General features: G+C 37.0%; 1 protein-coding gene across 2 annotated transcripts in view; it reads right to left on the bottom strand.

Annotated features, from left to right (window-relative positions):
• Positions 1–23,363, bottom strand: part of LOC132789124 (Ig-like and fibronectin type-III domain-containing protein 2) — a 51,319-nt gene that overhangs the window by 18,896 nt on the left and 9,060 nt on the right. The window contains exon 2 of one of the 2 annotated variants that reach the window (XM_060796907.1): positions 11,243–11,292. The exons of the other annotated variant lie outside the window; for it this stretch is intronic. The gene's annotated coding sequence lies outside the window, so the exon portion shown is untranslated. The remainder of the gene's footprint in view (positions 1–11,242; positions 11,293–23,363) is intronic. 2 annotated transcript variants of the gene reach the window in all.

Raw genomic sequence — 23,363 nt, forward strand, 5'->3', positions numbered from 1 at the left:
GCGTTAAACGCATTCTAAATTGAATTTACAAAGTGCGAACGATTCCGACGATGCACCAAGCATCTCTCTCTCTTTCTCACTCTTTTTATCTCTTTTGGCTGCCACACGGAGCCCATTCATAAATTCTTCAAGCGACTGCGACTGCGACCTCGCCAGCATCAGCATCAGTCGTATCATCCTCGTCCTCGTCTGCGTCGTCGTCACAATGGAATGGAATACGCGACACGCTGAATTTCGCTGCCGTGTGACTCTCTCAATTGCAAGGGTGACAAATTTGATTAAATTATAGCGCTATTGCAAAGCGTTTTATCTTTCGCAAGCACTGTGTTGGGAGCTGGCGCAGTTGCACTCTCTCAGTGGCTGGCGTACGCCACGTACGCAGTGAGCCAACTCAATTAATTGTTTTTGCTTTGTTGTTGTCATTGTTGAAGAACCCTAGCACACACACACACACACACTCTCGCACACTCGCACACACACGCAAACACACGCATGGATAGAGACAGACACGCACAGCAACAACGAAGCCATCACTCACATTTACGTGCCTTACACGCTCTGCCATCTATTTGTCTTCATCGTACTCCTGCCCCCGCCCATGTCCCCGTCCATGCCCTTAGCCCTGCTCGTGGTCGCGTTAAAGCAGTCAACGTTCTGCTCGTTGACGTTGTAAGTAAATTGTATAACGTGGCGTATGAGTAATATGATATGCATGCTTCGATTCAGTTCAGCTCAGCTCAGCTCGCGCTCTGCTCGTTGAAGATGATGTGGTAATCAGTTTTGATTTTATTAGCATACGGGGACTCGGCAAACGCAACGTTTGAGCAGCAAAATATCCTGAATCTTTTTTATGACTTGCGACATGTGCGTGGTTTTCATTTGCGAACGAATCCCACAGGTATTAAACGAGTTCTGTCAGAATGACGATGATGATAGGGTTTCATCAAATCCAAATAATTGTTAATCAGACTGACTTAATTAGCCGCAGATTTTAATTTGAAACTGACATAAAAAGTTCGCATCTGTAATAGAAAAAGCTGTTCTACATAAATCAGCATTTAAATTTTTATCATTTCTTTCAATTCTATTTTTATTTTTCACTGAGTTAATTACGATAATGTGAACAAATTAGAAGCCAAGAATGATTCATAATAGAAGTAGAAAATGTAAATGACTTGGCCATTATGGCAACCAGAGATAACATTCGGCAACCGAATACATCATAAAAGCGACAGCCAAGCTATTGTAATGGTAATTTAGAAAACACGACATTTGCTTCATATTTTCGCATTATTTCTGTTGGCTATGAACCCACATAACGAAGGACACAACGAAAAGACAGACAAATGACAACTGGGAAAGGTGTGCAGCCGGAGTAGCAAAAGCAACAGCAGCAGCAGGCAATTGACTAAAAGATATCCTTTTTGATAAATGAAATACACCGCAAAACATTTTAGAAGCCAACCGACAACACTTTCCACTTTGCTGCTAATTTAAAGTTAACACCAAAAACTCCTCGCCACAAGAAAATACAACTCGCAGCAGTCAGGGACGGCTAGTCACGGGCCTTGTAGTCCCCGAGCGCCTGCTGCTTGACAACGGTGCAGCTATGGACGGCTGTCCGTCCACTCATCCTCCATGTCCTGTCCTGCCCTTCCCTACTCAGTCTCTGTCCTTTTGGCTTGTCTGCGTGTGGCTTTCCCCCTTGTCTGAAGCTATTTTATGGCTGCCATTGCCTGTTCTTCGTGTCATGCTTTTCCTTTTCGTTTACAATTTTGTTTTGTTTTTCTCTCGTTTTTTCTATTTTTTTTTTTTTTTTTTGTTTTGTTTTGTTGATTTTTATCCTCTTCTTGCTCTCGCTCCCTTTTTTATGTTTTGTTTGAAAGAGGTAATTTTTCTTAATTACCCCCAAAATGTTTACCTTGTTGCTTATGTTTTGGCTTTGGCTTTTTGGACGCCTAGATAAGGAGGCAGTTACTCGCAGCACAGAGTCGACGTTGCTCGTTGCAAAGGTGTAAAATATTTTTCGACAACCAGAAAACAGCACAACAAAAACAGGAACAACACTTTACATTTTCCCCCAAAAAAAAATGTTATTGTTTGTGTTCTTAAGCAGCTTTCCTGTGGTCCACAGGATTCTGTTTCAAACACTCACACACAGCGGGAGAGAAAAAGTAAAAGTATTGCATACTTTCAGGCAGCGACATAAGTGTGTGCAGGTGTGAGTGTGTGTGAGTCTGTGTGAGTGCCTAAACACACCTAAGTACTTGGCGACAAAAGCGGCAACAGCAAAGCAAATTTTTGCAGCTTAGTGCCTAGGTAAGCAACAGTTTTTAAACAAAGTTGTCGAAACTCCCACTCAAAATATGCATAGAAAAAAGCAGAGTAAAGTATTGTACGAACTTGGCTGAACAGTGTAAACCGCTTTAAAAATGGTGATAATAATAAGAGGAAGGGGAGATTATGCTTAGGCCTTTGTTTTATTTATAATTCGAGCAAATATGTTGATAAAAAATTACTTGCACGCAGTGTGACAACTTTTGGTCAACACCAGCAACACACACACAAAGTTCTCTGCATGGCGAAAAGTTTCGAGCTGCCGTTCTGGCCTCTCTGATAAGCAGCCTAAAAGCCATAGCACGAATAGATGCAAGCATCTAGATCAAAGTTGCTGTTTGAGCTAGCAAAAACTTTCTACTCCAGCAGCGTGTCGGCATCGGTATTTTGTCGGTATATACTTTAGTACTATATGCATACTGAAACATAGTTTCGTGGGTTGTTGTTGTCCTTCCGGTTCCCTGTACTCTGCTATGTCTACATAGTGGCTTATTAAAGGAGTTAAGCAGTGTTGAGATTCCTCAAGTGTTACAAAAAAAAAAATAATAATTAAGAGTTTGTTTACAATATTTCCAACATTCAACTTTTCGTTATCGTTTTCCAAAAACTTTGTGACTGACAATTATTAAAATGCGGAAACAGGATAAGGTGCATCCAACAGGAATTTAATGCGGACAAGCTCTAGGCCAATATGGAAATTAGTCGCAATACTAAGCATTGCTTTGAGTAATTATTTAAAAACTCTGAGTGGAGTTAAAATAAGTTTGGTTTGTACTACTTGCAAAGTTCGTGCTGGCTTAAAACAGTTTTAACAATGATTTAATATTTCATTGCAACTTGTTTAAACTTTTGCTAAAAATGAATTATTCATTTAAGCAAAATTTATATGAAACTTGTGTGTTTAAACAAATATAGAGAAGAGAAAAATGATACAGTTGAAGTGTTTAACTAATAGAGCAATCATTTGAAGTTATTTCGAAAGAAATATCAAATCAAATATTTATACATTTTCCACATAAGTATTTCACTCAAGAAATTCAATAAGCAATAAGCATTTTAGTTTGTTCTTTATAGCCTACATAAGAGAATTTATTCTACCCAATTAAATGAAGAGCATTTTTATGTATGCATGCATTTGCTCGAAAGTTTGTTTAGAAATGGATTATGACTGCGAATTGATAAAATAATAGGCACTCGTATTTCACATTTATGAAAAGTTTTCACTCACGAGCTCTAGTTTGATCAATATAGAGATTTGGACTTGTGTTTTTCTTTTTGCAAAACAGATAAATAAATTCCGCTGAGCAGCTCAGCCATTGACCTTAGTGCTGTTATGACAACAAGTCGTATACGCAATGCTGCGTACAATATTCTCAAGTTTTATTCGCATCGAAACAAACAGCCAGACAAACAGAAACCGAGAAACAGAAGCAGAAGCAGACTCGAGATAGAATAAATTTACTTTATGCGCCCGGAGACGGCTGCTTTGGTGCAATTATACTATGGAATATACATAGTTCTTGGTAGAGTTGGCGGAAATGGTTGGAAAAACTGCAGGGTATAACGAGCACAATAAAATATAAAATCAACATTAGAGCGAATGATTTCATATTAAATACACTTGCGAAAACCAAACTAAAGCCAAAGAAACACACAGACACAGACACAAGGCTATGCACCTAAAATATAACGATGTGTTTGCATATGGAAATGCACAGGACCTCAGCTCGTTGAATGTGGATAAGCAGCAGGCGTAGGAGTATTTGCAAATCAGGCATAATTGTGTGTGCAGCGTCTGCAGCTGAATACCCATGGGTGGAGTGTGGGGATTGGTGTGTGAATGTGAGCATGAATGTTGTTTGTTTATTTATTTTTGCATGCGCATTTCGCAAAGCAGCAAAAACTTTTATGCACTTTTCATAATTCGCTTCAAGCACAAATGCACAATAATACCAACAAAACAATAACAACGAACTACAACGAACTACAGCAAAAGCAACAGCAACAATAAAAATGCAAACAAGGATGCACAAATCCGACAAACGATAAAATGTAAGTGCAAGACACCAAACAACAGTGACAACAATGCCTCACAATTTTCAAGAGTTTGCAGCGTCAATGAGCGAGAAAGAGAGAGCAATCAGAGTGTAAAATAGAGAGAGAGAGAGAGAGAGAGAGAGAGAGAGAGAGAGAGCAATAGCGCTGTCAACAGTAGCAGCGCAACAACAATGGCATTGACTTTACATTTCCGCCGCTTTGCTTGGCAACTTCCGCAGTTCCATTGTTGCCGCCTGCGATGCGAAGCTGCACATCCATGCCACATATGTGGCACGCACTTGCAGCCATGCAATGCCCTCTGCTAAAAATAAACAAAAGTAAAATCCTAAACAGTCTAAAACATGCGTCATACAAGAACAACACCGTCTCCCCCGCCAACCCCCGTCAAACTATGAAATGACTGACGGGGCATAAATACATATGTACGAGTACATATAACATATATAAATACATATACACAGAGAAAAATTGCAGTACAATTCGTTGAACAAAATAAAATTCATAAATGAATTCTACATCGATCTAGAAATTTGCATAACGATTTATTCTTGAATCTCCTTACTTTAGAATGAACGTTCTTAAAAGTATAAAATAAAATTCTTCAATGAAGAATTATGTGTACAAGCTTAATTTTGACCAAAGCATGATTCTTGAGTGAACTTCAATGACTTCTCATCCAATAAAATACTATGGGATGAAAAATGACATTCAGAAAAATACAACAGTATTGACAATCTAGACAAAACAAATCTTTTAACTCTTTTTTCTACAAAATTTTAACCGGTAATATGTTTCTATTATTGAAAGCTTGCTAAGTAGAGATGACGAGGTTCAGAGCTTAGTTAGCTCAGTCATAAAAATTTTAAGTAACACTAAAAACAAAAAAGCTTAAATCAGACATTAAGTAAAACAAATCTTCATTAAAGAACATATTGTTTTAAAAAAAACTTCTAAAACAGGCTTCAAAATTTCTTAACTTTTTAAATCAAGAAATTGAAGAACTTTCTGAAATCAAGAACTCTTCGAGTGTACCTAAATGTTGAATTTCGTGGTTGAATCAAAAAAGTTACAGTCTCGTTTAAATATTGACACCGCAAATTCTTGAATCAAGATTTTCGATTTGATTGATTGATTTTTCTCGCAGTGTAATGTACACATCAAGTCGTGATAGCAAACGAGAACGTATGTAGTATGTGTTAACTGCAGTTTGTTGTAGTACGCTGTAACGGGCAACAACTTAAAAGTCGGTAAGCTCTAAAATAGTAGCAACAAAAGTGACGTCTGTCGACAGCGAGTCTCTGCAGTTGACGCGCTCTGACGAAGTTGTACTACGGACGACTACAAGTTGCAGTTACATTGCCGCAGATGCCGCAGATGTGTTGCCGCAACCCGCTGAAGAGCTGAGCTCTACGTCTCCGCTTGTGCGGTTAGAAATTAGATTTACTAGTCTCCCGACAGCTACCAGCAAGCAGAAGGCCATTCAAAGCCCCTAAAAAGTGCCAACAACTTCACACACAGAGAGGCCAAAACAACTTTTGCAAAAAGTAAAACAAATGCTGTTAGCTTCTTACATGCTTCCCATCTCCATCCGCATCCTTCCTGCATCCTTCTCGTCCTTCTGCTGCCATATACCCTGGTGTACTATTAAATTTACCCATGAGACTGACTGTTGACTTTGTTGTTTGCAAAGAAGACGTAAAGTGCAACTCTCAAAACGTTGTTGTTATTATTGTTCTTTTGGCAAATTGGCCAAGAGATCTGCAGTAAAGGTAATCAATGGAACTACTCACACCACACTTCTCTAATATTTTGCTCTAAACGACTTAATAACTGGCAAATGTTCTGCATGTGTTGCGTTAACTTTTCTCGTCCGAAAAAGTTTTGAAAAACATTGCACACTCCACTTGTTGGAGCATGTCAAGGGTTTCCGACCCACAACTGAAAAGTTCAAAAGTGCTCACAAAATTCATTTACAATTCAATTTCGCAAAATTTACAGATTACGTATACGTAATATGTATGCGATTATTTGTATTTAAAGTTTAGCTTTTAATTAGTAAACGAGCAGCTGCATATACGAACTTTATTGATCAGCTCTATGCAAATAAATGATAATTGTGTGATTATGCGAATGTTGCAGCAGCAATTATATTATTCCGTATGGCACTTTAGCACGCAACGCGCAGCACTTTAGCCTGCACTCAATTCCAACAAAATGTTGCATGAATCAGGAAGGAGACAAGGAAAGGGCATACTCCAGCTGGTGAGACAAGTCAACCGCGACCAAGCCAAGCACACAGCGTGAAGGTGTGCGATGCGTTGAGACCAAACCTGGAGAGGTGCTAATGAGCTGCAGTTGCAGACGCACTAATAGAAGATGCTGTTGCTCTGCTCTGCTCTGCTCTCTGCATGGAGGTTGCCAACCATTTTACTGTTGCCAACTTACTGCTGCTCTTTGTGTGTGCATGTGTGCGTATACTTGATGTCGATGTCGCTTGTTACTCCCTGCCAGCACTTAAAAGCTTTGTACCGCACACACTCACACTCATACACACACACACTCACACACTCGAATGCCTTACCAAACTGCCAACGCGATGTCGACCTGCGCTTATGCTCTTGATATTTTTGACGTGTTCGTTTGACATTTTTGTTGTTGTTGTTATTGCTGTTGCTGTTGCTGTCGCTGTTGCTGTCGTTGTTGCTGTTGCTGTTACTGTTGGCATTGCTGTTGCTTTTGCTATTACAGGTTGGCTGCACTTTGAGCAAGTTTGTTGCTACGGCAAGGCGTCGTTGCATTATTTTCATTTTTGTTTTAATTAAAATTTCACATGTCAACGATTTTTGCAAAGTGGGCGGCAGCGGCAGCGGCGGCGGCGTGATGTGCATGCAAAAGCGAATACATAGGCGGAGCAGCAGCAACAGACCTTGTATCGCGCTGCATGTTTCATTTCCTTAACCAAACAGTCGAGTAAAACCAACCAACCAACCAACCCGCCAAAAAAATATATACAACAGCCTTTGGCAGCCCAACTAGCAAAGAGTGTCAACTGCATTTGCCGACGGAACGACGCTGTGCAACGCCTTTTGGCAGCCATGCCAATCTATCAAAGACTATCACACTCCCACACAAAAAAACACACACTCTTGGCGAAATGGCATCGAGTGCCCTTCTAATCGGAAAAACTATGCCAGCCCACAATCTTCAGTCTTCAAGCTTTGTTCAGCGTTGTCGATGTCGTTTACCTTTTTGCTACTAAAGACGAACAAAACAAGTAAGAAAAATACTGTGGAGGGTGCTCGACTGTGAGATACCTGCTGCCAATTTTCAGTAAAAGAAATACTGTGTGGTATTATTCTTTAAATAAACCGAACTAATATGCAAAAAATCCTAAAATATGCCAAAAACTATATTTGATGTTAAGATATACTATAATATTTCGATATTCAAAAATATCAAATTATACCTGATTCTGTATTTGGTATATAGATATACTATTGCGCTTGATACCATAGAAAACCGAATATTCCATATTGTCAATGACTCCAACTAATAGTCGATATCAGACAGGCAGACATGGCTCTATTGTTTTGTCTGTTGACGCCGACTTTATAAGATCGGAATTGACTTCTTTACATTTTCTGCCGGCACAAATATATAATACCCTTCAACCCAATGTGTAGCTGGTATAATTATTTAGGTAAGCATTTAAAGTTATTTCAGTTTTATTAAAGCACACTTTTATTGAATATGCAGTCCACAAATTTGTCTGCACATTTGTTAGCTTAAATATTTTGTGTTTTATCATGCCCGTAATGAAGCAGTAACGACGACCGCTTTTGGCATTTTTGGAATGCAACTAGTAAAACAATTACACAAATAAAGCAAAATAGTTATACTAATGGTAAACAATAAATGTAATTGCGACAACAAATTCAATAATTGTTGGCTCTCGCCCTTTGCAATGTCCTTCCTATATTGATATTTACCATATATATTTGCACACTCCATGCACAATCAGATTCGAGTTGAACACATATTCAGCCAGTCAGTCAATGATGCTTGACTCTGAAATGCTAATTAACACACAAAATTATACGTATGTGTGTGTGTGCATACAATATGCATGTGGATATTAAATCTGTTGCCATAAAAAACACATTATATGCATTTGTGTTTAATATGAAAATGTCATGCAGTTTACCAAGCTTGGCTTTTTTGCTTAAAATAATTAAATTTTTTAATTACAATACTTCAAATAATGTCCATGGCGAGAGCGATATGACAATTAATCGAATAGCCGTAAACAATTCGATATGCGATAATGCCCGATGCTCGATGAACGCCTTCAATGCAATTAACTAGCTGTCAAGAGCATCACTCGCCAATTGTGCTCGACTAGCAGATATGCTGTAGACAATTTTTACCCAAATTGATATTAATTTTGTAATTAAAATTCTCATTTTAATATAAATTAATTGAATCCAATGTATCTTCAGTGATTATTCTGTATTTTTAGGCATTTAAATTGAGTAGGCCCATTGTCTATTTCCGTCAGGCAATGATGTTGATTCAAAACCCTTCACTATTATAAATGATTAATGACGAATGGTCCGAGAGACACGTGAATGCCCAGTTGGGCATTTAAAATAGCAACCGAAAACTAGGAAGCAAATCGATGCGAACAAACAAAACGACAGCAACAAGAAAGACTTGTTAGCCCGTGGCAATCATCATCATGAGTGGGGAACGACGTCATCTAAGTAAGTCTTTTTTTTTTTCTTCTTTGTTTGGCAATTATTAGGTAGTCTTTTGAGCAGAGAACAATGTTTAAAGAAAAACTTGATTTAACACTTTTATGAAGCTCTTGACAGACAGAGAAGCAGACAGAGAGAAAGAGAGAGAGAGAGACTGTGCCCCCACAGCCCACAGTGGTCCAATCTGTTTTCTCAATAATTTGCAGAAAATGAATGTTAATATACGCAAATTCCCCATCGACTGAGTCCATTTTGTTGGTGCTCCGACAATGCTCGCGCGAGTGCTGGAGAACTGCATGGTACATTGGGCAAAGTTCGCTTGTGGTACAGCAAAAAGTTGATTTATAAACAAACTTTTGCTGCATAAAGTTGTACTCAACCATCAGCACAAGCAAACAAACAAACAAACAAATAAACAGCAGCAAAAGAAAAATGGCCAACAGAAAGTCAAAAGTGCTTCGGTCACTATGGTGCAAGCATCTGCTTTTACTTCTGGTTCGGCTTCTGGCTGTGCTTCTGTTGTATAAGAACTTCAAGAACTCGAATTCACATGCAGTTGGCAAAGCACTCTACAAGCTATTGTGTAAATCAGCATTGAATAAGAATGCAGCATGCATCAATTTTATGTTATCATATCTGTCACACTGAGCAGCATAATATAGGTTTTTTTTATTAGTACTAAATCCAAGATAAAATTAATTCTGCGTCACTTCGTGTAACACAACAGCGATAAGTGTACGAAAGTCAGCCAGTCATTTTTGTCAGTGCAAAACGACTCTGTAAAGAGCAATATAAATCCGACAAGCAACTATCTGATTTCGAAATAGAAAACATTTTGGCATCAGCACCACCTTATAGCAACATCATCGTCGCCGTCGCCGTCGCCGTCGTCGTTGTCGTCCCTTGCAGTCTCTTCCAATCATCCGACAGAGTTTCACAGTTTTGCTCATCTCAGTCAAATCAGTTCTTGGCACGAATTTCGCAACAGAAAATCTAAGAAGAAATAAAAAAGTTTTGATGCCGCCGCAACAGCCAACGCACAATCGACAAGTTCTGCGCGTTGGCTTAACTTCTGCCACAAAATTTTAGTTTCCGGCTTTTGATGGCTTGCAGTTTGTGTTGGCAATATGTATTCCTTGGCTACCGAGTTACCGCCGACTTGCCGACTTTTCTGACTTCGACTTCGACTTTGCCGCCTGCCGTCTGCCTTTTGCTTTTTGCTTAACTTCAACTTACTTTTTTTCCTTCTGCTCTATATAAAAGTTTATTTTTTTTTCTTGGTTGGGTGTTGCTTATTTGATTTTTGTGCCGCCTTTGTTGCACAACAATCAACGGACAGACATCAACATGTGTACCACAAGCAACCCCCATCTACAGTTCTTCCCCACTTCCCCCTCTCAAGATACACAACAATTTGTAATTTTACAACTTATAAGCGAATATCTCAAAAATGAGCACAGCCCACAATTTCACAATTTATCAGACTCCATCTCTGACTTCAACTCTGACGAGGCCAATAAGTTTCCAATAACAACAATAACAACAAAAAGACACAGAAAATACTTGATCTTATTTACCTCGTATCTTCGAGTTGCTTCGAAGTACATATTGTAAACGATTATTGAAGAGATGAAAGAATCAAATAATTGATTAACATTAAATGACTAAAATTCTTGAACCCATCGGAATTAGATTATTTATTAATTTCAAATTTTTGTTCAATATTCCTTGTACAATGAAGCAAAATTTATGAAAATTAATAAAAAATTTGATTAAAAGCGTTCATCTTCATTTTTTCTTTTATTAAAGCTTTATAAGCTAATAATCATTTTGTGCAAAAAAAATTCAAACTTTTAACTTTTCCTTTATATAATTTGTTAGGAACTGACAGAATTATCAAGTTTCCACTTTTTGTTCTATCATAAATACTATTAGTTTGTTTTATCATAAGTTTGTTAAGCTTAAGTTCATTTTTCATTTTCCTTAATAATGTGCAGTATTAAAAAACTTGAGTTTGGCACTCTACAAAATTGAATTCGCTGCGGTAATTTAACAACAGCAGCGCATCGTAAAAATAATGACAATATTACCTTATAAATCAAGACGTTATTACTTCATAAACTTGGGAACATTTAAGTACCTGAAATGAGAAAAACAAGCGACCATTTTAGTATATATGTAATATAAGTACTATTAGAAAAAAATCCAAAAAATAACTTAATCACAAGTTTTTGTATAATAAATATATTTTTAATATTTCGAATATAGTTTCGTTATTATAAATAACATATAATTACCACTAAAAAATAATACCACACAATTATAATTATAAAATGCCAACATAAATATAAAAACTCTGTAGTAGGAAAGAATATCAACACAATAAATAAGCCACAAGACTTTTCCGCTGCAAATTTGTATAGAAATAAATGTCAAAGTAAAAATTTAATTATCAAATTTCAATATTCGTTTTTCCATATAAATATAATTAAAAATTGTAAAGAAATAAGTACAATAATAATAATAATTATTGTCTAAAAATGTTAAATATTATTTTTCAGAATAAATATAATTACAACTTGTAAAGAAAGTCAACACAATAATTTAGGCACAAGAATCATTCGATGCAAAACTCATGTGAGTAAAAGAAAATGTAATTTTTATAATATAATATTAGGAGTATTATTTGAATTTTGAGAATTATTAGTAGTGGAAAATATAAAATTTTAATATAAAAATGTAATTATATAGTTTTTCAATAATCAACACAATAATTTAACCACAAGAATCATTCGATGCAAAACTCATGTGAGTAAAAGAAAGTGTAATTTTTATAATATTAGGAGTATTATTTTAAATTTGAGAATTATTACTAGTTGAAAATATAAAAATGTAATATAAAAATGTAATTATGATATATAGTTTTTCAATAATCAACACAATAATTTAACCACAAGAATCATACGATGCAAAACACGTGTAAGTATCATTTGAAATCCATTCATTGTGCAATGGCGATGGCATTGCTAACCCTAAGCATGCCCATAAATCTACTTTTAGCACTCGGTATTGAGCATGTGTGTAGTAAGTACGTGAATGTATTGTGCTGAGAACATGCGAATATAAATACGGCGTTTTGTTGCCTTTCATGCAATTAATGTCAAGTTGCCATAATGAGCACACAAAGGCAGCTGATGATGCTTTGAGCAGCCATGAAGGCGACTTAAGTTAGCCATGCGATAAGGACGCAGGCAGCAGGCAACAGCAGCCGACAACAACTCGTGGCTCGAAGGACTAAGCCGAGGCGTAAGAGCATACACGGCATTAAGGACACGGCACACGGCTCACGGCATTGAGGCTGCACTGATGTCTTCCGTTTTTATTTGTTTATGAAAATGAAGCAGAAGTCAAAGTCGAGGCAGAAGCCAAGAAGTTAAATTGGTTTTGTATTTGTTAACTTTGTTGACTGGCCGTCAGTTATGCTCTGGTTCAACCTGTCTAAATACTTTATTGTTACCACACATACACAGCGCACACAACACACACACCCACACCCACACACACATGTGTAGTATACATAATTGAAAAATGGGAGATGCGCAAATCCACACACACACTGACAGCGACAGCAACACGACGGCATTAACATAAGCAAAAATATTAAGTGAAATATAAACCCAGCCATAAGCCTAAATACTGATTATGCAGCATCACCACACTTCATTCCACTAATGTCCAAAGCATGTGGCAAACTTTGGCGTTAAAATGTATGACCACACCGAAACCCATCTAAGGACGGGATCCAGGACACAAAAACGGGGATGAGGCTTCTACTCAGTTCTGTTTTGGTTCGGTTCTGGTCCGCTTCGCTTTTGGCCGGGACAAATATACAAACATAATTGTGGGCGTCTTTGTGTTCTCATTTCACATGCCGGTTCGGTCCTTTTTCCAAAAGTTATGCGATTGTCTAACACACACAGTTACACACACCCACGCACACACGGAGATACACACGTTAGATTGTAAGTAGTTTTTGGTAACTGTTTTTGATAATAGAAAGTTATTTATGTGATACAAAAGTTTCCAACAGACGTTTGCATTTTGCCAACCCCGAAAAAGTGAACTTTAAATTATTTACCGACCGTCACAATCATAATGTCTTTATCACAATAACTGTCAGATCTTTATCTTGCTGACCCAGACAAATAACGAAATGTACAAAAACAAAAAGACGATCCAGTTGAATTTATTTAATAACATATGCATACTACATGTGATTTCTTTGTCAATTCAGTCAGTCGATCAGAAACGTAATTAAAACCGGTTTTAAAATCGACGACGACGATTCAAACGAAACACTCTCGGACATACAAAATGATCTGTCAAAAGGTATAATTAGCAAAACGGAGATGCAATTAGACCTGAAGCACATAAAACCTTTTTATATTGAATCTAAATTTATTTATTTACTTAACTTACACAAAAAGTGTAATACAATCATATATCATTGTTGTTTACGAGCGAATAAGGCAAAATGTTATTCGAGTGCATTAACAAAGCTGAGAACAACCAAGTTATTAGTAGAGCTTCATTAAGAGCAACAGCAACAGCAACTAGATACACATACTCTTAGATACAGATGCACGTAAGCAGATATTAGATACCATTCAATCACACTCGACTCAAACATTATCCACAAGCTTCGCCTGCTAAATATTTTATGGCAAAACAACACTTTAGCTGCTGTATTATGCGGCTTGGTAAATGCGTAACATGTAGCTCCAAATATTTGGCCAACAAACAGGGCGGCGCCCAAAACCAAAACGGGTGGCCAAATGGGGGCAGACATGTGGCTTAATTGGGCGAATGGAGGAGTGGAGGAGTGGAGGAACCCAAGGCGCATAGCTTTCGGAAATGGGAAAATGAAGGGACGCATTTGTGTGGCATTTTGTCAGTCCCGGCTGTCGACGCATCGCACCAGCTTACAAATTGCATTAACATATCACTTGTAGGTGAAAGGGGTCAACCTGCAAGCTTCTAAACTGTCCAACAGCAGCATCGAACAATCGCCTGATTGCCAGCCTATTAACAGCATTAAAGATGGCAAATTTAAACAATTCCCAGTCGACTTGAAGCAACCAACTCGTATATAGACAATTATATAGAAGTTTATATGTTAGCATAACTGTAGCACATGGGCGACAGACAATGCAAAATCAAGCTAAACTGTCACTTAGAGATAAACAGCTTCAAGCTAAATGCATGAAGCTGACAGCTACACACGAAGTAAGCATATAAATTACTAATACGCACTGTTGTCTACGCCTGCTATCCACACGTCCGCACACATGTTTCTCTAGACTGCTGAGCTGCTTTGGTTTCTTGCTCTTTTGCCCAGGCATATTGTCATAGGAAACTAGATACACAAATACACAGCAACACAAGTAAGAAAACTAGAGACGAGTGTGCTTGACTATGAGATATCCGCAACCCATTTTCAATAAAACCATAATCTACAAGTATACTGGAAATATGCCGCAAAAATACTAAAAGTCAATGTTTGGTATATCGATATTGTACTACATTCAAAATATACCATAGAGTACGAAATATACCAGTTTCTCTGTCGAAAATTAAATAGCTATATCTCTTATAGTCTCTGAGATCCAAGTTTTCATTCGAATCAAGAGCTGACTCCTTCTGCCTGTTATACACATTTCCAGCAGTCATAAAGTTCAAATAGCCTTAATTCCTATCGGTAACAGATATAAAAATACACTCTAACACACAATGCGACATATTTATAGATGGCATTTGACACCACAAGAAAATTTGTATGAAATCAATTGAAAAATTTCAAATATCTGTGAACTGGAATAATTTCTCATCTCACTTGTTACACCACATTTTCGAATCAATTAGCCAAGTGAGCGTTCATTTGCACATTTTTGTGTCTTCCACAAGAATAAAAACCAATAGAAAAAAACCAAACAAATCGATCATGAATTCTTGTTTCTCGTCATATGCAAACATATAATTTAATATGCATTTAAGATGGCTTAACACACAGTTGTTTGCTGCGGCAACAGCTGTTTGGGGAGCTGAATTATCAAGTGCCTCAACTTGAATCACTCGATGACTGGCTGCCTGACTAACTGACTGACTGAATGTGAGAAGCATTTGCCTAACTTGGCTCAAACGCTAACCGGTTTGCTTGGCGGCACTGCATGAGCTTGACCTTGTATCTGTTTAAAGTTCTACATCACGTGCAACGTAACGAGTACTCAATGTACTCATTGTTGTTATTGTTGTTTTGGCTGTTGTAAGTTTACCTCCCAGCTGATGGGGGCAATTGTCGATAAGGTGTGAAAATGATGCGGCAAGATGAATGTACGCAATTCGCGCCTCAAATATTTTCAATTTTCATTGCATTAGCTTCATCACTTCAAGATTATACATATATATATATATATATATATATATATACATATGTATATATTTGTCGAGCAAGTGTCGCAGCCAGTTTCGAGCCAGTTTTGAAAACTTGTTTTCCACAGCAAAGGGTGAAAACTAATGTGTACTTGAAAGAAATGTTTAATAACCTTGACTTAAACCGGTCTTTTGTCCGATATTTACTTGCCCAGATATAAATACAAAATGTATATAAGCATATGAGTGTATCTCTATGTATTTTTCTATATATATTTATATAGTATATACATAATGTTTGTACGTCGAGCACGACTGCCGCCAAGCTATCTGCTTTAGGCAGTTCAAGCTTTAATTACACATACGTAATGCGAAATGGCAATACAACGAGTACATGGAATAATTAAATGAGTAGACAAATTAATAATAACAATAAGATTACTAATCAAACAATAACTAATTAGAAAACGCATTTTTGCAATCCTCTCATTGTTTTGCACGTTGCATATTATTATTGAAAATATTTGTGCAATTTTTAAATACAATGAAAATATTTAGCAATTAACTGCCGAGTTGATTGAAGATGAAAGCTACAATTGGTAACTTTTTCTATCGTATTATAAATATATTTTTTTAATATTATTAAAATCAATTGACTATTGGCATTATTATCATTAATAAATAAACAAGTAGGAAACCTACAGTTGAGTTTACTCGACTGAGAGATACCCAAAATCCATTTTGAATAAAGACGAAGCACTGTGGTTTGATTGTTATAATACACCAAAAAATAATATAGGAATATTGATATTGTACGCTTATCTTGGCTGAAGGGTCGGAGCTGCCTTGTTTCACTTAAAAATTATCCGAACCTAAAACATTTTTTAAAATTATTTACTCAATAATGTATTCCTCATACACAAAATTCTAGATTACTTATTCCACATACAGCAAATCTCTTACAGTGTATTCATAATTGTATTCATTAGAGTACACATTATGCCAGCAGACGCGACTATGAAATTCGCATTAAGCATTTGAAATTCCATGAAAATAATCTACTTTAATGTCGTATGCTAAAAGCCCTATTGAAATGTTTCCAATACTTAACTCAAACTCAATTTCTCAACTTTGAAACAGCGCATGAAATTTCGTATAACCCCCAATTGCTGCTCCCCTTATAACTCTCCCAGTCCCCCCACGTTTACGATTTCAACATCGAGTTTGTCTCCCCGAGCGACTTTCATGTTATACTCGCATATTACCAGCGAGGGCGGCATTAAATAAAGCGTAATTAGTCTTCGAATATGCAACAGCGCAGAGCCATTGAGCAAAAGCATTTCGTTTAATGAAAATTTGAAAAATCATCGATTTGCTATTCTTTTTTTTTCGCTGGTCTCGAGTGAGATTTTCTGCTCCGCCTATAGCTGAGAGAGAGAGAGAGCGAAAGCGAGAGAGAGAGAGCGAGAGCTCGTGCCTGGACTGCGGCTGTTGGCCACTTGAGCGAAGTGAGCTGAAAACGCTTGTGCATTTTGCGCGATAAGTTGATTAAATTGCATAAAAGTGGGCTGAGTGGGGTGCCATTAAGCGCATTAGAAGGCAGAACTTAGATTGAGATTGAGTGCCGCTAATTTGAATCCGTAATTTCCTTAGCTAGCCACTGTGCCACAGTCAGACTGGGAGACTGAGATGTCGACGTGGCTGTGGAGTGGAGACTGGAGTTGGAGCTGGAACCTTTGCGTTTGACTTTTATAGCAGAGTCAAGTGGCAAAACGGGCAAAAGAGAAAGAGGTGTGTGAATAGAGTGCGGCAACGGCCGTAAAACGGTTTAGAATGCTGCAATTTTGTTGGAAGCTCTGGCACTTCTTTTACGGTCCACATTTTCATCCGTTCCACCAAAGTTGCAACTTGACGTCGCTTCGTGCAGTTTAACGACGCCTCAACTCAACTCGACTCGACTCGCTACTCGCTGCATAGCACATGGCAAGCAAGGAATGTGAATTCAAAGGATGTGCATACGAATACTCGTATATTCAACAAACCAGACTAGAGGTTTTTTTTTATACTTCAAGATAGTGTATATTGTATGATGGTGTATATCATAAAGTAGTGTATACACTTTGCACTTTTTATGTCCCGTTTTTTGAGTTTTTGTGTATGAGCAACTCAACCGGAGGCAGCAAGGTAAATAAGTATATGTATTTTGGTCGAGTCAACACCGACAACCGAACACCGACAACAAATGTAGTTCAAAGTCGTGCAACATCGTAAATCCATCGTTGAACTATAAAAGACCGTCTTATTGCAATTTGTATCTCGTTTTTTTTTTTTTGTTCAAAACAGTGCAAAAAGAACTGTTTGGCGGTTGGCTTTCGGCTTTGGCTTGCGCTTGTGCCTCGGCTTGGACTTGGGCTTTGCCCAGTTGCTTCACCCCTGAGCTCTTTTAATCCGATTTTGTTGCATTTTTTTCTCGGTGTTTTTTTTTTATTCAGCCATGTTGTGTGCTGTCCGACGATTACGCCTGCTTATTCCTTGTTCTGCATTTTCTTCCTTTCCCCCGCACTCTTTGCCTTTCTCCTTTGCTACTTTTGATTATTTTATTTTAGACCGCCCTACGTCAACGGTTTAGCATTTTTTTTATTTTAAATATGCTTGGCCCTTTATATTGTACTCTATTCATGGTTGCCTTTGGCCTAGACTTGGTTGACGACGATGTTGTTCTTGTGTTTCTGTTTCTGTTTTTTTCTGTTAAGCTCTCAATCGTTACTTAATTCGCCGCTTGACCGAGTTCAGTGCTCCGCGCTGCCCTCCAATATGCTGTCATAAGTAGATCAGCTCTACCGTCCATTAACCAAAAGACAAGATTCTCCCTTGCGCTCGCTCGCTGGCTCGTTCGTCAGACTAAGCAAGACAAATTGCGCATACGACGCGAAGTCCCGCTGATGTGAAATCTATGCTCTTGCTTTGTATTTATGAGTATTTGCTGACGACCTTTTGTTTTTCTCTTTTTTCTGTTTGCTGTGTGTTTTTCTGCTGGCATATTTGCATTATGAATTATTTATTTTTACTATGTCTACAGAACGAAACGAAACGAAATGAAACAAAACAGAGCCGTAGCAAAACTGCAAGAGAAAGCAATAGAAAATCCGGAAATCGTTGCAACAGTGGTACTTGACGCCACCTCCGCGATAAATGTGGAAGCAGCGACGGCAAAAAGGGGTCGAGAGAGTAACACAAAATATTCGAGAAATGTTTGTTCGTATTAAATTTATGAATATTACATATATATATTTGAATATAGCCAAGCAAAAGTACTCGCCTAGTCTGGCTAAAGTTTGTCTATAAATTTTGTTGTTCCTTCCCCAGGACTTTATGACCGTGCTCAACTGGCTGGCTGGCTAGATGGCTGGATGGCTGGCTGGCTGGCTGAGGGCGTTAACAAAAACCAGCCAGGTCAATGAATTTACGCTTCGGGGTTATCATTTTTGGTCAAGTGGTTTATTTTAGAAGCAGAGCATGCAACAAAGTATCGACTGACTATCAACAAACGTGTGTACGATAAATATGCAATTTACCTTCAGGCATTTACATATTTGGCCCATCTGGCTGATGATGGTAAGTGCATCGTTAGCAAAGGTATTTCTGTTGTGCACAAACTAATTACATTTCATTTTGGCATTTTCATTTACTGTTTGAGAGACTTGGCAAATAATTCTCGTGCAGAAACACCTGCAGATAGATCTGAATTACTTAACGGGGAAAACTCTCTATTCTCTGTCTCTCTCGAGTTGACTAACTAAGCAGATGCATAAATATGCTAATATCCCGAGCGGCACACAATTGTTTTATTTCACGCCCGTATTTTGCGAAAGGCATTGTCTAAGCGGGGAGGGCTTTCTCAGCTAAACACTCTAATTTGAAGGATAGAAGCAGACAATGGCCACAAGTAGCGCATTAAACGCTGGAGACAGCAAAGCTGATATAAATCTAGCTTTATTTGTACAGAGAGTGAAAGAGAGAGAGACAGAGCGAGAGAGAGAGAGGAACGGGGAAAGTTGTAAGCGAATTGTAGCGCCTTTTCAATGTACAAAAGTTTGGAATGAAAATGGGCAGAGATGACTTTGGAATGAATGCAATTTTGATAAAATATGCAAAGAACGCACGCGAAAACAAAACACACACAAACGCACACACACACATACACACACACACACAGAGAAAACTCGCTCAAACACTAAACATTGAAGCAGCGCGGCAACAAACGAAATGAAAAACGGCTGTGCAAATTAATTTTACGTTCAACACAAACCAACAACAATAAAACATCTGAGACAGCGCCAAACAAAAGCAGCAATAACAACAATAACAACAACAACAGTAAAGCACACTCCAAAACTTTACGACTTACTCATATATATACAATATACACACACATATACATATACATTTATATCCACAAATGTATTTGTTTGTAACTTTGTATGCGAGTTGCTGAATAGGAATAGTTACAGCCATCTGCGATACTACGCGCAAGTACTTCATACGAATGTCCGCGCGAGTGTTGAGTTCTTGTTCTTCTTGTTCTTGTTCTTGTTCTTGTTCTTGTTCTTGTTCTTGTTCATCCCCCATAATGGCAAAATGGCATGATGAAAGCGAGAGACAATGTTGGGTAACGAATTGATTTTGTTTCGGATTCAACAAGGAAGTTGTTGTTCCTCGTCGCTCAACTCACTTAGCTTTGATTGCCGATCATTATGCTGCGACCAAAATATGAAATATAACTTATAATTGATTCAATTAGCACGCTTTAGTTGACTTTGCTTAGTGGACTGCGAAGTTTTAAGTTACTGGAAAACAGTGTCTTATAGAATAGTGTTCTGTAACATTAGTTCAATTGACTGAATAAGTTCGTTTGTTCATTTTTTGATCAGCAAAGTAGTAGTTTGCTCGATTTTGTTCCCAACTTTGTTGCAATTTCATTTGCTTACGTCCTCAATTGTTATTTTTATAAGAACTAGTCTATTATGCAGATACAAAATGTGTATACTTTACATTATTTATATATTTTACAAAATCAAATTTTATCTAAATAAGAATTGCCGAATCGAGGGCAACTAATAAGATGATAAGAAATAATAATAATAAGATATTAACAAACGTGTCTATATCTGAAATGATCAATTGAACAAGAACGAATTAAAGAACATAAGAACAAAAATAATAATGAAGGTGAATTTATAAGGTTCCTTCACTTTACTAGTTCAGTTTCATTCCTTAGTTCAATAACGAACTAGCAATATTATATGTTAGACTATTACTTGTGAAATTGCTGAACACTCAATTTGCATTACAATTATGAGGTTCAAATAGGGTTCAATTACAACTGCCATAAATAAACTAACATATATTATTAATCAATTTATAGTTAAACAATTTGTGTATAATTGAAATATTCTAAATAGCTATGCAGCTTGGAAATTATTATGGAGCGATTACAGTTGGCATTGCCTTCCTAATTTAAAGCTGATGAAATGAATGCTCTCTGTGCGCTACATAGTCACTTTCGTATTATATTGCGATTAATTCAAGCATCTTCTGAGAGGAAATGACGAGGAAATTGTGTACTCGCAAAAGCAAATTGATTACAGATAGCCGGAATTCTTTGGTCGTGTTTATAAATAGTAGTAGCAAAAGCAGCAACAGCAGCAGCAGAGTCGTCCATCCCATGAGTTTTGCTCCCTCAACGTTTCAAGTGAGGAGGAAAAGTCGAAGGGAAAAGCCAGTCATAGCTGCGGGAGCATCTGATGGCTGGGGGGATGGTTGAAAGTCTTCTACTCGTACTAAGTAGTTACAGAGCTTTTATTTAAATTTAATTTTTCTTATGACACACAAAGCGTAACTTTTCACTGTCGCCGCTTCGCATCGCATCGCGTTGCTTCGACTCGAGTCGAGTCGCGTCGCGTCGCGACTTTCTCGCCCCTCATCATTTCCAGCGTCAGTGCCGACGACATTGCCTGACAGCACTTCACAAAAACAAAATTTATCACGAATAAAAATTAATTAAATTTAATGGAGCGTAAAAAGTTGAATTTTATCCATGTCATATCTATATACTATACTTTGTATATGCAAGCCAGAAGCCAGAACGCTTTTCAAGTTGTTTGGTAAAACACTTGGTTCCATTTAAGATATTATCCTCAAACTTCAACGTGTTTTTTAATAGCTCTGTTGACGTTTTATTTAATGGCACATCTGCATTAACTTTGAACTATTAATATTTATAAGTCCAGCTCTTCGATACCAAAATAATAATACAAGTAAAATGATTTATGGCAGCTACACTTGAGTTTAATGATTTTCAAAAACTATGGACAAAGATTTAATTTCAACATTCGCAGCGTCGAAAAAATCTAACTGAAGTATGAACCGAGAGAGTTCTTAAGATCTACGTGCATTTTGTCAACCACAACTCACATAGTTCAGCATAAAAGGGGAGAGAAAAAAAGGGAAATTGCTTTTTGGGTGAAATTGTATTATAGATTAGACGTTTACCTCCAGCTGGCTTTAACTAAGCGAAGCAAAAACTATTTGAAATCATCACCGCACTCAAAGAAGAACTCAACCGCAATACAAGTGTAAAAGAAACCGAACTAAAAGAGAATTATGCATGCGAGTCGAATGAAGAAGTTGCGGTGAAACACAGCAGGAGGACACGAAGGAAACGAAAGCACGGCAGGGAAAGCACAAAAAGGATGTGAGGTCGCTTCAAGGTACGAAAGTGTTAAATTACGCAGTAGGCAAATGTTAAAGCACGCAACTTTGATTCCTAAAATGTGGCATACAATTGCTACTAAGCTTACGATTTAATTAGGTGCAGACAATTAGTTTAAATGTATTAATGCGTAAAATATTTGTAAGCAAAATAAATAAAAGCAGATGTGCTCTTTGAAATATCAGTGCTTAGAAAATAAACCCTTATAATCAAAATTTAGTAATAACAACTTAATGTATTTATTTTTAAATATTTCAACAATTTTTTCATTTTGGGTAAATTAATATTTTAGCGAATATGGATAATAACAAATAAAAGGATACAGGCCAAATCTAACCGGGTTTTCGCTTATTTCTTATCTATCAACTAACAAAAAGGAATATATTTTAGAAAAAAAACTGCACTGCTATTTTAAAGAATTTTAAAGAACAAAGCTAAATTACTAAGTTGTTATAATAATACAAATATGAATTATGAATGTAAATCATGTATAAAGCACTAATTACAAATAATAATCAAAATATTATTTATATCATACATATGTATACAACATGTAGGTATGTCAAAATATTATTTATATCATACATATGTATGTATACAACATGTACGTATGTCTACAATAATGGAAGTTAATTTAATATTTTTTCATAAAAAATTGCTGAATATTTATTTGTTTTTGTTGCTCTTCTAATATATGGTCTATATATACATTTTTTTATTTATTAGAACACACTCATATATTCACTATTCAGGTGCAAAGCAATTTGAAAATTTTACTTGAACACTATTAAAGAAAAACAATGTAAGAAACATCAGATGATATATTTTTTGGATATACATTATTAAATTGACTTATTTCTAACATTTCATTCACTCTTCCAACTTGATTAAAAAGAGTATTTCGTTGTCGATCACTCCCGATACTAATAGACTGTCTAATTTCTACATGTGAACGCATTTAATTCTATGCGAATTTCATTGAGACAGGCAGGCGGCAGGCGGCGTTGCTT

This window comes from Drosophila nasuta, chromosome 3 (assembly GCF_023558535.2).
Source record: "Drosophila nasuta strain 15112-1781.00 chromosome 3, ASM2355853v1, whole genome shotgun sequence".
In the NCBI taxonomy this organism is placed as follows: Eukaryota; Metazoa; Arthropoda; class Insecta; order Diptera; family Drosophilidae; genus Drosophila; species Drosophila nasuta.